This window comes from Euprymna scolopes, chromosome 5 (assembly GCF_053919585.1).
Source record: "Euprymna scolopes isolate OS-2025 chromosome 5, ASM5391958v1, whole genome shotgun sequence".
NCBI lineage: Eukaryota > Metazoa > Mollusca > Cephalopoda > Sepiida > Sepiolidae > Euprymna > Euprymna scolopes.
The window spans coordinates 104157619-104176509 of NC_136486.1; the positions used below are offsets into that span (position 1 = coordinate 104157619).

The 18891-nt window shown below is 34.7% G+C and overlaps 1 protein-coding gene and 1 non-coding gene across 4 annotated transcripts in view; both read right to left on the reverse strand.

Moving 5' to 3' along the window:
- Positions 1-18891, reverse strand: part of LOC145276941 (S phase cyclin A-associated protein in the endoplasmic reticulum-like) — a 559542-nt gene that overhangs the window by 510203 nt on the left and 30448 nt on the right. The gene's annotated exons all lie outside the window — the stretch shown is intronic.
- Positions 63-135, reverse strand: Trnar-acg (transfer RNA arginine (anticodon ACG)). The gene has a single exon. It is a non-coding gene; the product is annotated as a tRNA-Arg (tRNA).

The following is an 18891-nucleotide window of genomic DNA, read 5'->3' on the forward strand; positions in this document are numbered from 1 at the left end:
AAATACCCTAACTAAGCGTAAGGATAATGAGTAAACGGATAAAATAATGGTTAAAATTATTACGAATTTGCCAGGATTCGAACCTGGAATCTTCTGATTCGTAGTCAGACGCATAATCCATTGCGCCACAAGTCCTGTCTATAGGCCGAAAGATGTTACCACAACTGTATATAGACAGTGCTAAATACGTTGGTAACCTTTTTGACAATGACTTTTTCGACACGAAACAGCCCTCAAACCCATATTTCGGGCTTTTTGTGTATCTCGGCGTTGTTCGTTACGAACCATCTATATATATAAAAGCGAAAATGTTTGTGCGTGTGTGTGTGTGTGTGTGTGTGTGTGTGTGTGTGTGTGTGTGTGTGTGTGTGTGTGCGTGCGTTTTAGTGTATGTCCACAAAAGGGGTTTTTCTTCGGCCTTCTCGTTGGGTCGCTCCTTCTTAAAACTTTTTATATCACGTCTAAATGATAATATCTACGAGATAACAACGGGGGTCGCGTGTGTATTTAATTTGCCATGGCTTTGAAAAGCTAAATATTCAACATTTTTCGATCGCCGTGTCTGGATTCGGCTTTTTCATATAATAAAACAAAACAAAACTGCCCTGCAGTAAATAAAATACTGCCCTGCAGTCAAAGTTGACCTCATTAAGTCGTCAAGTACGGGCACCTGCCAATTCTTAATACTTAAATAAATTTAAACATGTTTCCGCTACTACTTCTTGATGGCCCAGTGGTTAGCGTCGCATGTTTTTTTTTTTTCACACTTTATTTTCCAACTCGCCTCAAGGCTTCGGGTTCAATCCTTCCTAATTACCTACCAAAACTTTTTTTAACTCCCCCTCCCCTCGATACAAACACCCGGGCAACGTCTTTTGTTTTGATTTACCCAAAAGCACACCTCGAAAACCCCGACCCCACAGAAATACCCGGGCAAGAACACTTTGCTTATTCTTTTGTTTTGGTTTACCCAAAACCACACCTCGAAACACCCGGGCATCGCCGGGTACCCCCGCTAGTATATAGATAAAGACAATCTAGGAACTCACACCTTACAGGGAAAAAAATAATTTTTCAATTCGGTGCGTCTGTTCGAAAGTTTTATTGGTGTATATATACATACACACACACAAATAAATATATGCACACACATAAAAAATAAATAAACATTTAGAATTTATACACACACATAAATGAATAAAAATTTAGAATTTTATTAATAGCATAGATATAGATAACACCGCAAGGCGGGGCAAATACTGCAACCAAGGGCCGGAAAACATCGTATTCCAAATCGTAACCTGGGGGAAACGTATCTCGGAGTTATCGTATCCTGTGGTTCTACTGCATACCTATTTTAGGAATAATGGACTTACCCAGAGACTATAGATATAGTTACTTCTAACAGGTTATTGGGTAACAATTCGTTGCAGTTATGGTCCAAAACTCCACAGCATATTGTCCACAGAAGAGAGACCTTACTAGTTTTACTTTATCGTCACGTATCTTTGTTTATTAAAACCAAACATTCCAATCCTATTTTATTAAACATCGGTCCAAACATATTACATTTACATATTTCTGGCTTAATTATTTCTACATGAAATTCCAGTCCTATTTTAAAACATTCTTCCGTTATCAAAACACTTTGTCATTTCCATAACATTGTCACCAGTTCAAATATCGGTCAGTCAACTCTCTCTCCGGGACATCCGACGTTGCCCAGGTCATAATATAACACACAGAAGAGACCTTGCTAGTCTTACTTTATCGTCATTTCAATGAAGGTTCTCAGCTAAGCCCCAATCTCTGGAACCTGCTTGTTTGAAACGCACTGGAATAAATCCCCTGTTTTACAACTGAAAAGAAAATTTGTTTTGTTCCTAGTGTTATGGGATAAGCTGATATACCTATTCATGGAATAATGGACTTACACAGAGACTATAAATATATCCCAATCTAACACGTTATTGCGTAACGATTCGTGGCAGTTATGGCCTCCAGAATCATGACGTGTACTTTTTGTAACATACTTTTGCTAATACCTTTTTTCTTAATTAAACGATTGTGTTTGTTTTGCTAGTTACCGACTTGCAAGGGTACAATAACTGTCAACGTCTAAAAATATGAGAACATCCGATATTTGTTGTGAGAAATGTAAGGAACTGTGACAAATATCGCTCCAGCGTACATGCTCCTCTTGATTCTTCGTAGATCGATTGCCACATATCGGTACCATTTAGTTCAATCAGCTTATTCTTTATTTTGCATGAAAAAAAAATCCTGTGGTATTCGAGTGCCAGTTGACATAATTCAAGTCTTACGTTTTAAAAAGAGCATAGTGCTCCTTCTTTAGGAGCGCAAGCTCGACTCTCCTCACCTAACGTAATTTCATTGTTTTCTGTAGTGGGAAATAAATAACTGCGAAGCGTATTAGTTATGGTCCCTAGAATCATGACGTGTAATTCTGTAACATACTTTTGCTAATGCACTTTTTGTTAACTATACCATTGTATTTGTTTTGTCTGTAAGGTTACAGCACAAATTTAAGCATGACATTTCACCTAATGTACAGTTTAATGGTTAAACGATTGAATGTTACCTGTTCAATGGTTAAACGATTGAATGTTACATGTTCAATGGTTAAACGATTGAATGTTACACGTTCAATGGTTAAACGATTGAATGTTACATGTTCAATGGTTAAACGATTGAATGTTACATGTTTAATGGTTAAAGAATTGAATGCTACATGTTTAATGGCTAAACAATTGAATTGTACATGTTCAATGGTTTAACGATTGATAATAATTTATTTATTTTTCCTCGCTTACTGCTCTTCTTACAGTCACGCTTTTTCAAAAGTAAAAAGAAATAAAGGGTGTTTTTGTAAACTTTAAATTAAAATTAATCTCAGAAAATATATTTTCATTATACAAATACATAACATATTTATAAAAATCATTTTTGGTATTTATAATTTAAATAGAAATTCGAACATATGGCCCCGTGGCTCGTGCGTATATAGTGTAGCATATAGTTCCAATTTTCACAAACTATACGTATTAAATTAGACTGTATTTCGGACATAACGCATTGAATGTAGTCTTCCAAGTGGTCTATTGTGTGTGATTTATGTTATTTTAAATATCACAAAAGACAATAATCTAATGGGGTTAAATCGCACGAATAAGGTGGTCAGATGACATGTACATTTCGTGGAATTATTCATCAAATGTTTCTGTAAATTAATTGTACCATTCGCACAATTTCTAAACTCTTGGGTGTTAGTTTCTTGATAATGAATTGCCAAACCAAGCTGAACTCAAAATAACCGATATTTGCCAAATAAAAGAAAATGGAGTTGTCAATTTAAAGTTCGCCGCCTCTAAAATAACATTCTATATAAGGGCTTTCATCATTTAAATCTGATATCACCTTCTATCAATGAATTGTTTCTGAAAATCTTTTCTAATAAAATAAATTGTTTCCGCAATGTTCGCTTCATTTAATATATATGTATTAATTAAATATATTTAATATATATGTATTAGTTAAATAAGTTATAGCAAGTTTAATCTTACACACGAATTGGTGAATTAAATGGAAAGAAATGCAATACAGTCGACAATAAGGTACTTATGCACTTATGTTATAGTGCTAAAATAATAACGTTGTTATTTGGAAAGCCATTCTTAATTATATTAAAATCAATAAATAACAAATCAGTTCGTCGTTTAATTGAATCCGCTCAAATCTATTCTTTCAATTTAATCAAACAAAGAAAAGCTTTCTTTCACATCTCTCCATATCTATCAAAAATAATAATTCAAGAAAACAATTTAGACAACGGTTAAAAACTACATTTTTAAAACATTAATAGTTATATACATAATGTATATATGTATTTAGAATTTCTTTATTTATATGAAAATGATATGCTGATCACTTCCGCATCTCTTAATATATATATAGCGTGTCCAGGGGTGATGAAAAAAATCCAATAAAGTGCTCAATCGTAGATGTGAGAGCTGAAGATACAATATATATTATGACACTATATATACATATTTCAAGGTCGTACCATTGGTTTCGATACACCGAAAACAGTAATAATATACTGTGGAAAATCGGTATAATCTCTTTGGCGACAAAGAAAAATCTGGAACTAATGCAAAATGAACGAACATAGAAGAAACGCTAGACGAGCGTTTAAGACTCAGAATTTCATATTTAAAAAAAATATCGTTTTAAAACCGACGCTAATACATTATGATTATAGAAGAAAGAAAGGAAAAATGTTATATCAACAGATATATAGTCACACAGTTCTTTAGTTTCGGCCTTGGGTGTTTGTGAAGGATTTTCACAGTATTTGGAGTTTCTTATCTCTAAAATAGCAGTTTTGAAATTTGCTATGTATTCATTGACTTTATATATGCTAATTTCCCGAGATTGCATTTGATTATAAATAATTTCAACATGAGACATAATTTGATGAAATAGCTCTAACCAAAATATGAAATTTTCATCGTTCAAATATTTCAGAATTCCTGTCGCTTCTGCAACGGTTTCATCTACATATGATGTTGGATGAATTTCAGTGAGACATTTTTTTAATGCTTGAACATTTTCATGAACTCTATTTATGGTCCGTATGTTAAAGTTCCACCTTGTGGCAGATGGACGTGGAATGCTTACATCCAGATGCTTCTTGAGAATGGACAGACGCTGTGGTGATCTAGAAAAGAAAGTAGGAATAGCCAAAATGTTAGAGATAAATATTCTAGCATTTCGTGTAATGCTTGCTGCATTCCTCATTATTAAATTAATTTGATGCTCATAACAGTGAGTGAAATGTGCATTACTATAAACTGCTTTTATTTTCGCCTGAACACCATCTTTTTTGCCTTTCATGACATTTGCACCATCAAATGTCTGAGCTATCAGTTTTTGGCGATTCCCTTGAAGGATTATATCCAATTGTTGTAGAATATATTTTGATATTCCATCAGCGGTTTGGTTTTCTGGAATAAAGAATCCCCAAAAGCGTTCAAGTATTTTTTCATCCAAGACGTACCGTAAAACAATGATCATTTGTATAAGTTCAGACACATCTGTTGTATCGTCAGCCATGACAGCTACAAAGGAAGCTTTGCTAATTTCTGCCCTTATTTCATCACGGTATATTTGTAAAAGACAGTCAAGTATGTCATTCTGAATGGTCTTGGAAACACCTTTGAAGACACTACTGGTTTCTAAGTGATTCTTTAAATCTGGATCTAATTAAGATGCAAAATTTATTAATCCTCTAAATACACCTGGATTTACTGAATCATCTTTTTCATCATGTCCTCGTAAGGGAGTTTCAAAGTTCCCACAAAAGAAAATACAATCTATTATTTTAGATAAAATTTAACGGTTCTTCTTAACATTCATGTTATGATGATTGATTGAAAGTCTGTAGGCCTCACTAAGTTTTTCTTTAATATTTACGGTCCCCAAAATCGATAGGGAAACTACATTGTCAACGAGCTTCTTTGACTTGTCATGCTTTTCAGTTCTATCTTTCATTTTGCTAATAGTTCTGAAACCATCTTTTGTCCACGTTACATCACCCCCAAACAACAAACAAGGAAAGCAGAACAATGCCTTTTTTAGTTCACAGCCGCAAAGCCAACTTTTCCGTTGGTACCAGTCAGAATTAAAGCTACGAATATATACTTTGTTGTTGCTAATGCCTGGCTGAGATATTTGAATATAAGGCGTTGAATGGCCTCTTTTCTTAATTTCAACTTTATCATGGAGAGGCAGCTGTGAAAACTCAATCTGTTGAAGTTCATTTACCGTCACAGAAGTTATTTCTTGGGGATGCAAGGAGGCCATGGTTAAATTCGTTTATATCAATTGTGTTGGGAAAGGTAAGTACTAGGCAGTCTATTAGTAGAATATTAATTAGGGTAGAAGGAATACAATGTTTACGTGATTCTCTTTTTGCGATTCAACTGAACCGGAAGTTCTAACTGAGTTGAATGGTACTTTTATAGCTTTTAGATAATAGATTTTTATCAACGAAAATAGTTTTACTATTTAAAAACGTTTTTATTTATAAAAAGCTTGTTGTTAATTAAAAATAGGCGTATAACAAAATAAGCTTGCCATTAAAATTGTCTTTTTTTAATACAAATATTTTTTTAACTTTGCCATTATAAGCCGTCGAAAAACGGATAATACGCAAAAACATTTTAATAAAAAAATACTATTTTAAATTGTGTACACTTTACAGAGTAATAAAAAAATATACAAATATATTTCTTTAAAACTTTACAGATTCAATCAATTTTATGGGCTTTTCCGCAGGCAAACAAATGAAAAACATTTTTTTAAATACATTTTATTTACAATTTTTTAATAATTTATTTTTTCATAAAAACAAAATCTTTGAAATTTACTTGAAAAAATAACATTAGTTACGTTGGTAGCTTTACGGGTAAAAAGCTCGAATACTTTTAATTAAAAAAAAAAAAGTGTCCCATATTGTATATTTTTGTCCGCTTAAATCGCATTTAAAAGTGTGAGAATTTTTTTTAAGGTGGATATTTATTTACAAGAACACTTTACACTTTTTAATAATAATAATAATAAAAACAAAACATTTGTAAACAAGCCTTTTAAAAAAATAATAATATAAGCGAAAACACGCAAACACCGGTTTTCACGAGCGTTTGGAACTGCTAAAACGACAGTTCCAATTTAGCTTTCATTCGCCGTCTGAAGCGCGCATGCGTATAAGCGAACTTCGCTAAGAATGTGTAACTGTGAATTTGGCAGCTCCAAGCAAAGTTTTACTTTTATACTTATATGAATATGGGGACAGTTATCGACATTAAGCTTCAGGATTTTATATATATATATATATATATATATATATATATATATATATATATATATATATATATATATATATATATATATATATATTATTATTATTATTATTATTATTATTATTATTATTAATATGATATATTATCACATAGAAAGGAAAAAATAAACGTATTATTTTTACCGTGTATCGATAATATTGAGTAGAAATGATTGGGGGTGCTGCAGTTCCACAGCTCCAGGCACGAGCCGCCACTGGTCATAACCCTGTTTAATTATTATAAAAACAATGTTAAAACTATTTTTAAAAATTGTGTAAAAGAAAAACAATTTAAAAAATGAACCAGATGCAATACGAACGGTCCGGCGGTCGCAAAGTTTGAAAGAGGGGGTTGAAGTCGACTCATTGAGGTGAAAGCGCCCCCCCAAAAAAAACGTGATGAAATAACTAAAAAGTGAATTAGGTCAAATATCAATTCCGCAGTGAAGTTTGTTTTGATTTAGTTTCAGTAGTCACATCACACTCGAATTCTAAATGAATATTTTTGTTTTCTCGAATTCTAAATGAATTTATTTGTTTTAATATTAATTTTAATTTAAGTGTAATGCAAGTAAATTCACGTTGTAATCTTTGTGTAAAAATAAATGTTGAGTTGAAAGTACTAATAAATAAAGGTCATAGTTAGATTTCACGGTTAGAGTCGTTAAAACCGGAAGTAAAATCCGGTTAGTCTCGCAGATTGCGTCTTACAGTAACGAAAAACAAGAGCAAAAAGAGAACAATAATAGTAATCGCGTTTTCGCGTTTTTTTTTTTCTATTTTATTATAGAAAAAACAGAAAGCATAAATCAGAGGAAAAAAGATTAAAAAAGAAAAAAAGAAACGGCATAAGTAACCTTGTACGATTCCAAACCGGTGTGTTTCCTCGTAGTGTTTCTTGTGAACGCATCCACTGCGGTGTAAATGGAGAGAGGGGAAAGGAGGAATCTAATAGAGAGAAAAGATGTTGCAACTTCCATTGAATCAAAGCGATTTTAGCAGTGGGCTCTCACCGGAAAAAATATAGGAATGTACCATTGTCGAGGAACTGTAGAGGTAATAGGCCTTTAGCAAACCTCAGATAATGTGCTGCAGTCTGTACGAATTACATTTGCATGTAATGTCATGATTGGAAATTGGAGGGGAAAATGAGTTAATTTTATATATATATATATATATATATATATATATATAGAGAGAGAGAGAGAGAGAGAGAGAGAGAGAGAGAGGAGAGTGAGAGAGAATAGAAGAAGATAGATAGATAGATAGATAGATAGAAGAGAAGATATATATATATATTATATACACTATATATACAGTGATGATCATATTTATTGGCACGGTAAAATAAAAGTTAAATTTTGTCTAATAAATTCTAAAAAAGGGATTAAATTAAAGAAAATAACAAAGTATATTATGTATTTTTAACTGGCCTTTCCAATGCAGCAATCGGATTTTAGAAAAAATAAATAACAAAGGAACAACAAACATAATTGCAAAAAACCCTTGTTCAAAATTATTGGCACGGCTTTGTTTTTCTTTTAGTATCAGTATAATATCAATCAATTTCCGGTTTACGTGCTTTCTGAACTTTTTTATAGCCATATTATGCTTGTTTAACGCTAATTCAGTGAATAATTTTTTTCAGATAATTTTTAGATAGCGATTTATTTAAACTATTATAAGTGACTAAATTATAATTTTCAATCGCCATGGTTAAAACTAAGGAACACAGCGAAGACGTCAGGAAGCTTGTTGTAGCATGCCATACCAATGGGGAGGGCTATGATAAGATTTCAAAGAAGCTAAACCTTCCCAAATCCACTGTTAGAGCCATAATAAACAAGTTCAAATCGCAAGGCCACGTTATAAGTTTAGAGGGTAGAGGGAGAAAAAGGATTCTTTCCCCAAGAGATGAACGGAAAATTGTTCGACAAGTAAAACAAAACCCAAGGATCTCTGTTGGGGAGATTGTTGATGAACAGAGCACCTCTGGAGTGAATGTATCTCGACATACAGTTGGTAGAGTTTTGAAGAGAGCTGGTTTAAAAGCATGTCGTCCGAGAAAGACTCCCTTATTGAAGCCTATGCACCTGAAAGCAAGGCTAGCCTTTGCAAAACGTCATATTGATAAAGATGTTGTATTCTGGAAACGTGTTCTATGGACTGACGAAACGAAAATAGAGTTATTTGGCCATAATAAAGTGTCTTATATTTACAGAAAATCTGGCGAAGCTTTCCTGCCTAAGAACACCATACCCACAGTGAAGCACGGTGGAGGCAGTTTGATGTTTTGGGGATCTTTTGCTGCCTCTGGACCAGGGCGACTTGTTAAGGTCACAGGTAGCATAAAAAAGGAAGATTATGTTAAAATATTGGATGAAAACCTGAAAGACTCTGCTAAAGAGCTCTCACTTGGTCGTCGTTGGTGGTTCATGCAAGATAATGACCCAAAGCATTCGGCTAAACTGACTAAGAAATGGCTTGAGGACAATCATATTAATGTTTTGGAGTGGCCATCACAAAGCCTAGACCTTAATCCAATTGAAAATTTATGGAGAACATTAAAATTGAGGGTAATGCAAAGGAAGCCTAAGAATCTTATTCAATTGGAGGATTATTGTCAGGAAGAGTGGGCTAAAATTACTACTGAAGAGTGCAACAACTTGGTTGTAAACTATGAAAAGCGACTGAGGAAGGTAATCAAGGCCAAAGGCTATACAATTGATTATTAAATAAATCGTGCCAATAATTTTGAACAAGGGTTTTTTGCAATTATGTTTGTTGTTCCTTTGTTATTTATTTTTTCTAAAATCCGATTGCTGCATCGGAAAGGCCAGTTAAAATACATAATATACTTTGTTATTTTCTTTAATTTAATCCCTTTTTTAGAATTTATTAGACAAAATTTAACTTTTATTTTACCGTGCCAATAAATATGATCATCACTGTATATACTATATATGCACAATATATATAAATATATATATATGTTGCTTTTAAAATATAATATAATACACACACACACACACAGAGATATATATCAAAACATACTTTTAAGTTTTTCATAGTTTTAACCACTGAACTATAATTAATTTATGCCCTTAAAATATCAATTTTTCTTTAAAAATTACAGCCGAAAACTGTGCATGAACAAATAAATACTACCGCTTATGAAATGTATAAACCTACAAAATATAACGGCTGTTAGTCAAACGGCCTGTGATAATAAAAGCATGGAATAAAAGTGGATATAATTACAATCCGTCAGCACAAGTCCCCATTCCCACACCCACATTGATTATGTTCGTCCCCCGGGTGGTTTCATAACAGGTAGGTAGGTATGGATGGATGGCTTCGAGGCAAGTAACTTACAAGGTGAGAGTCATGGACAAACCTTATTCATAAGCGTGTATTGCTGTTCAGCAGTTGAGCTGTGAGACTCTATTTATAAACATCTGATTACCAATGTCTTTGTACTAATGCGCTATAAACAGATAAATACGTACATGAATATACGTTCTCTTTCTTTCTCTTTTTTTTTCATTTCTACCAGAGCAATTTATATGCACACACATACTTCATCACTCTCTCCCCTCTTCTCTTTCTACACCCACACACACGCACGCACGCACACACACACACACACACACACACACACACACACACACACACACACACACACACACATATAAAGGATGAAACACTAGTGTCTGTAGGTATTTAATTATCATAGTAAATAATTATGTCAGCCCTTTACGCAAAATGTTTCTTATCGTTGAGCACTTTCAGCTGAGTTTAGCTCTTATGCAGAGATCATCATATAATGATTAGATCACTCTGACTGACGTAAAAACATTTTTAAAAAATATAAATATTTAATTTCAACGTTATTTTGCGCTGTTAACGGTAGCCGATTGGATAGGATATGGCCTCTGCTAATCGAGCAAGAGATGGCTTGTGTTTCCGAGTTCGTATCTGCGACTGGTGTTAATCGTGACACCCTGCACTAGAGATTCCCAAAAGGACGAAACACTAGTATCTGTAGGTATTTAATTATTATAATAAATTATATATATATATATATATATATATATATATATATATGTGTGTGTGTGTGTGTGTGTGTGTGTGTGTGTGTGAACGTGTCTGTCTGTTTTTTTTTTTTATTTTACTTCAGTCGAAGTTCCCAGAAATCAAGGGGCCCACAACCTAGGCTAACACTTGAAGTCTATATGAGAGACAGTGTTCGACTGAGTTTCAATCTATGGTCCCCACTCGCCAAACTTTCACAAGAAACACTAGACTAGCTGAAAACATTATCAATAATTTTCCCCACTCTTTATCTGTGCCTAAACCTAAACATAGATTCCATGATCAAAGCTTCTTTCTTAGAACTGCACGCCTGTGGAATTGTCTTTCGTTTTCCTGCTTTCCAGCTGTCTATAATATGGTTGTCTTCAGGTCCAACGTGAACAAGTTTCTGATGAGCCGTTCCACTTAAGTTAACAAATTTACCGAACTGTCATTACTATCGATTACTATATTGTCCTTTTGACTACTCTACACTCTTTAACCCTTATCCTTAAGTGGCCTATCGGCCTTGATAAGCGGTGACGCCTATGTAAAAAAAAATAGATATTCGAATGTACCATTTAAGTTCTTTATCTCTCAAACAACAAGTTAGTAAAGAAATTGAGAACATAATTTTCCTCTCCCCAATTAACCATTTTTATACGTTGTAGTATATCTTTCATGTTGATCTCATGGTCTTACTGGATTCCAGGACAAGAATTTATCTAGTCTGGTGGAGTATCCAGCTTCGTGCTATTACTTGAGATAACATCACTTGGAGAAGGTGCATTATTTCTCGCAAAAGCTAATGAGGGTTAGTCAGAGAAAGAAGATCTTATTTAGGCAGCGAATAATATGTGATTTTGAATATTTGGTCAGGGTTTACTTCTTTGGAAAAAGTATCCGCATGCCAGGTTATTCTGAAACAAACTCCTGTACAGACAGACCTTAGACACTCTAGGACAGTGTCTAGTAGGCATTCAAGTTCTCCCCAGTAGGCATTCAAGTTCTCTCCTGTCTGTCTCTGTGTGTGTCTGTGTACATTTCCCTACGCAATAACTCTGTCAATTTTGAGTCTACAGACTCGAAATTTGGTATGCAGGCTACTGAGATTTGGGAAAATCTTTGCAATCCGCTTTCGACCAGAAATTTGGCTGTTAAGGGATCAAAGTTGAACGATTTGCCCTTTGAGAACTCTGCCAAACTCCTCCGACAATTTTGTGTCAAAACACTTGAAAATTTGGATATAGGTTCCTTGGACATGGATTTAACTTAATAACTTGACTTGAGCCCAAAATAATAAATGTTAACGGGTCAGAAGAGTGGCCAAAATTAAAAAAAGATTTTCTGCTTCGGCCTCTACCAAATTACTCAGACAATTTCTGGTCTAAACATTTGAAATTTGACATCTAGGGTATTCAGAGATAAGGCAAGCTTTTTAATCTGTTTGGGTCGAAAATTTTAAGTTATCAATATATAAATGCGTTGACGTCACTTCCGATTTGGCGGTGGTCGTAACAGCAAAGACATCATTTTTCCCTCCCGTTCTTTTCCTACTTTACGGTACAGGTTCGAGTGTTACAAGAACAAGTCGCCTGTTCTTGTAAGTGAGTAAATATGAGATAGGATAGCCGAGGATTCGAACTTGCGAAGCTAGATTTAGAATTGAGAATTCCGATCATAAGTTAAAATAAATAATACGGAATGTTATTGAAAATGGAATGTAGAATTACCATTGTTTACTTCACATAAAATAGTTAGATATCTGTTTATTGGAAAAGGAATGTAATGGTGTAATTTTGTTTCTGTTAAAGAAATGAAAGTAAAATAAGGAATTTAAAAACGAACAATGGAAAATGTTTGTAAAGTGGGTTAATCAAAAATTAGGTTAGAGAGTCGGCTTTGTGGACACGTGAGGCATGTCAGTCCACGTGTCTGATATGCACGTGTTGGTCATGCAATGACGTCATGAATTTTCAATATAGTTGGAGCTTGGCAAAGGGTAAATTAGTGAGTCGGTCGGTCAGTAAGTCAGGGGTGAAGAGAGGAGTCAGAGACAGAGCTGACATGGAACCTTGGAAGCGAAGGGGAGAAGAAAGAATCATGCAAAGACTTGAATTCCTTGATGCAAAGCCATTGACCGGTCGAAATGGAATAAATAAACGACTTCATCTTTTTGTATCTGCGTCTTCGTGTTATGTTTTTCAGCAGAAAGGCATTGTGAATTTATAAGAACTTTGTGAAAATCATCATCTCAAAAATAGGTAAAGAAATATATGTGTCAATGTTATAGAAACACTCCCATTGTCAGAACTGTCAAACGTATAAATGTCAAACTATCTCCTCTATCAGTCTATCTATCTATATATCAAATCTTCTCTCATTGTGTATTACATACCGTTGACTCTACTGTATTAACATGTACCCTGTCTCTTTATATATACAGAACTGTCTCTCTCTCTTTATATATACGCGATATATCTGCACACCAACATAAACACTCTAACACAAACAACAAATACATACGTCATCCCCTTTTCTTAAATACCACTCAGTATGCAACACGAGCCTGTCTTCCTACTACCACATTTTTTTTTTTTTTTTTTGCTCAACGTACACCTCCAAACACCCGGGCAACGCCAGGCTCAAATACTAGTCTATCTATATATCTATAAAAGTGAACGTATCTATGGGTCTTTTTGTGTGTCTATGTGTCTGTGTACAATTCCCTACACAATAACTGTCAATTTTTAGTCTACAGACGCGAAATTTGATATACAGGGTACTGAGATTTGGGAAAATCTTTGTAATTCGTTTTCGGCCAGGATTTTGACTGTTAAGCAGCCAAAGTTCAATGGTTTGCCTTTGAGACCTCTACCAAACTCCTCCGCCAACTTTAGGTCTAAACACTTTAAATGTTAGATATAGGTTCCTTGGACATGGATCTAACTTAATAACTTGAGTTGAGCCCAAAACAATAAATGTTAAGGTGTCATAATCGGGGTCAAAGTTTAAAAAAATTGAATAAAACGGTCAATTTTTTTAAACTTTGACCCCTATTATGACCCCTTAATATTTATTGTTTTGGGCTCATATCATATTGTTCAGTTAGATCCATGTCCAAGGAACTTATATCTAAAATTTCAAGTGTTTAGACCCAAATCGTCGGAGGAGTTTGGTAGAGTTCTCAAAGATCAAATCGTTGAACTTTGACCCCCTTAACAGCCAAATTTCTTGCCGAAAACCGATCACATAGATGTTCCCAAATCTCAGTACCCTGTATATCATATTCGAGTCTGTAAACTAAAAATCAACAGAGTTATTGCGTAGGGAAATGTACACAGACAGACAGACACAGACACACAGACACACAGACAGACACACAGACAGACACACAGACACGTTCACTTTTATAGATATATCTATAATATAAAGCTGAATGTCTGTGTGTGTATGTGTGTGTGTGTGTGTGTGTGTGTCTGGTCACGAATAGGCTCCTACACAGGAATGGGTATGTTTGATCTGGCAGAACGGTGGTTAATAAAAATTGTGGGGTCTGCGTTCGCGCCTGTTCCACAAAGTATGGAAATAAAAAATTTAAAAATTAAAAAAAACGTTTACAAGTGTTTTTGATATAGATGTGCATAAGAATACTTTGATAAGTATGTTTTAACTTAAATAGGGATGGTATAATAAAATTGTGGGGTGTGCGTTCGCGCCTGGTCTCCATAGAATGGAAATAGGCGCAAACTTTAATAAAGACTTTTCATATCTATCTGCGTAAGTATACTTTGATGATTATGTTTCAGTTTGAAGAAATATGGTATAATAAAATTATGGGGTGTTCGTTCGCACCTTACCTCCATAGAATGAAAATATGTCACAAAGTTTAACAAGGTTTTTTAATATAGATCCACATAATATTGTGATAAGTGATTCAGTGTGAACAGGTATGGTATAATAAATTATGGGTTTATCTATTTTATTTTTACTTTCATCATATTTTGCTTTGGTTTTTGATACCCCCAAATTCGAAGCTATCTCTTTGCAACCCTTCCTTTTCATAACCTATCATACTTTCATAAATCAGAGTCCACTTTGTGTTGGTTGCTTTTGAACCCAGTCAACGACGGTTACTTTTGCATATATATATATATATATATATATATATATATATATATATATATATATATATATATATATATATATATAAGTAAATCTTTGGTACAGCAGAATGGAAGGAGAAATTTCAGAGGAAACATAATTAATTTAAATACCAAAAAAAACAAAGAAATGGGCAGGTGAAATTAAAATTTTCCCTAAGGCCTTATCGTCTGACCCTCTAAGAGGAAACGTCAGAATGATAGATTAAAAACTAAGAAAACGAATGAGGGAAGAGGGGAATTTTGGTTACAGTTGGAAGAACAGTGGAGAAAAAAAAAAAAAAAAAAAAAAAAAAATCTCACTGTTCAGGTGGTTTTAAATCAATGAATATCTCCAACTGATGTCTAAGAATCTTTTGTCTACACAGGCTAGGTCGAGAGTTGTTAATAACTAACGCCTCAATGATATTGAGATGATAGTTCGACCTAGCACTGTATAAAACAGAAAACCACCCATCGGAATATTGATCGGCACACCTATTTATACTCAACAGGTGATCGCCGATGGCAGACTCATGAGCCTGGGAGTGCCCGGATGCTCTCGAAACCTGGTGTAGTCGAATATCCCGAGGGATATGTTGGGATATTCTCATTTCTAATCTTTGGGACGTTTTGCCAACGTAGTCAGCTCCACACTGACAAACGAATTTATAAACAACAGAGTTCTTTTGAATGGTTGGCAAAACATCTTTACGAAAAGAAGAGAAAAAGGTTCGAGTTGTGTAAACTACTCTAAGCATAGTAGCTGGAAAACATCGTTGAGTAGCAGAAGAAATCCTTTTAACAATATGAAGGCCATCAGGACCCAACCATGGTAATTTTAGATAAATGGGACAACGTGATGGACCAATATGTTTACCGCTATTAAATGTAGTAATTTTACGTTCAATAGTAGATTTTATTATATTAATGGGATATCCATTATTAAGAAAAATAGTTGTAATTTCACTAAGTTCCGTATCAAGACGGTTTGGTGAACAAATCATAAGCGCACGATGCGTAAGAGCGCTAATGAGGTTTATTTTTCTAGACTGAGGGGCAAAAGAAAACCAATTAAGATAGAGCCCTGTAAATGTAGGTTTTCTATAAACAGAGGTCTCAAACGTAGTACCAACTTTAGAAACACGAACGTCGAGGAATGGGAGAGAGCTACAGTCTTCAACCTCCATAGTAAATTGTAAAGATGGATGCAGGTTGCAAAGAAGACGAAGAAACTGTTCAGCTTCGCTCCGAGAGGGAAAGCATGCAAAAGTATCATCAACGTAGCGTGTGTAGAATGCTGGCTTAATAATTTTGGAAAATAATTCGTTTTCCAAAAATCCAACGAAAATGTTGGCTAACGAAGGACCAAGAGGGCTACCCATTGATATCCCATCAATTTGACGGTACATAATGTTGTTGAAACTAAAGGAGACTGATTTAGTAGCAAGTTCCATTAGTTCAACAAAAATTCGTTCAGGAAATTGTGGAGATTTTAAGGGGCCACGGTATAGATAGTCAGCACAAATACCAATGGTTTCATCCAAAGGTATATTAGTATAAAGACTGTTAATATCAAAGGATATTTGATATTAACAGTCTTTATACTAATATACCTTTGGATGAAACCATTGGTATTTGTGCTGACTATCTATACCGTGGCCCCTTAAAATCTCCACAATTTCCTGAACGAATTTTTGTTGAACTAATGGAACTTGCTACTAAATCAGTCTCCTTTAGTTTCAACAACATTATGTACCGTCAAATTGATGGGATATCAATGGGTAGCCCTCTTGGTCCTTCGTTAGCCAACATTTTCGTTGGATTTTTGGAAAACGAATTATTTTCCAAAATTATTAAGCCAGCATTCTACACACGCTACGTTGATGATACTTTTGCATGCTTTCCCTCTCGGAGCGAAGCTGAACAGTTTCTTCGTCTTCTTTGCAACCTGCATCCATCTTTACAATTTACTATGGAGGTTGAAGACTGTAGCTCTCTCCCATTCCTCGACGTTCGTGTTTCTAAAGTTGGTACTACGTTTGAGACCTCTGTTTATAGAAAACCTACATTTACAGGGCTCTATCTTAATTGGTTTTCTTTTGCCCCTCAGTCTAGAAAAATAAACCTCATTAGCGCTCTTACGCATCGTGCGCTTATGATTTGTTCACCAAACCGTCTTGATACGGAACTTAGTGAAATTACAACTATTTTTCTTAATAATGGATATCCCATTAATATAATAAAATCTACTATTGAACGTAAAATTACTACATTTAATAGCGGTAAACATATTGGTCCATCACGTTGTCCCATTTATCTAAAATTACCATGGTTGGGTCCTGATGGCCTTCATATTGTTAAAAGGATTTCTTCTGCTACTCAACGATGTTTTCCAGCTACTATGCTTAGAGTAGTTTACACAACTCGAACCTTTTTCTCTTCTTTTCGTAAAGATGTTTTGCCAACCATTCAAAAGAACTCTGTTGTTTATAAATTCGTTTGTCAGTGTGGAGCTGACTACGTTGGCAAAACGTCCCAAAGATTAGAAATGAGAATATCCCAACATATCCCTCGGGATATTCGACTACACCAGGTTTCGAGAGCATCCGGGCACTCCCAGGCTCATGAGTCTGCCATCGGCGATCACCTGTTGAGTATAAATAGGTGTGCCGATCAATATTCCGATGGGTGGTTTTCTGTTTTATACAGTGCTAGGTCGAACTATCATCTCAATATCATTGAGGCGTTAGTTATTAACAACTCTCGACCTAGCCTGTGTAGACAAAAGATTCTTAGACATCAGTTGGAGATATTCATTGATTTAAAACCACCTGAACAGTGAGATTTTTTTTTTTTTTTTCTCCACTGTTCTTCCAAATATATATATATATATATCGCTCCTTTTAGTCGTGCCTTAAATTATACACGCACCAATACTCTCAATCATACACATACATAAACGATCGCAGAACGCTTAAAGTAAATACTAGAAGCACATGCACACAGATAATAGTCCAACACGCACACCACACAATTTTGTATGGATGCAACGCGCATGCACACATTTCCCGCCTCCTACACACCCATTCACCCGCTTTAGTCTACTTTAGTTTCTCCGTGTTATTTCATGTCAAAGTTTTTTTTATGCGAATATAATCACAAGGACCCATGGCGTAACGGATAAAGTATTTAGAAAAGTTTAGTTTTAAGTGACACTCTATTTGAAGTTGATGGTTCAATCCTCAATGCAGACGATATTAAGTATACCATTGCGAATTACTTAAGACTTCTACCAAGCCATAGCTGTCGGAACGAGAGCATTCTACCTCCTTGGATTAAATAAAGAGTTCTGTACAAATAAGTGAGTTCGACATAAAGATTTCTAGGTTAGACAAGGTATACCGGAAGAAGGCCGGAGGTCAACCAAAAGATTGTGCGAATAACACTCGAGGTGAGAACAGAAATCCGAATAATCCAAATAATACGAATATAATCACAATGCTTTTGGTAAACGATTTACTGTAGACGAATTACTATATTAGTATACTAGCGGAGGTACCCAGCGTTGCCCGAGTGTTTGTTTCCGGGACGGGGGGAGTTTTAAAAAAATGTTATGGTAGGTAAGTAGGAAGGATCAAACCTGGAGTCATGAGTAAAAGTAGGAAAATAAAGTGTGAAAAAAAGAAACCATCTGCAACGTTAACAGTTCGGCCATCAAGAAAAGTCCATTCCAGTTGTTTAGGAAAAAAA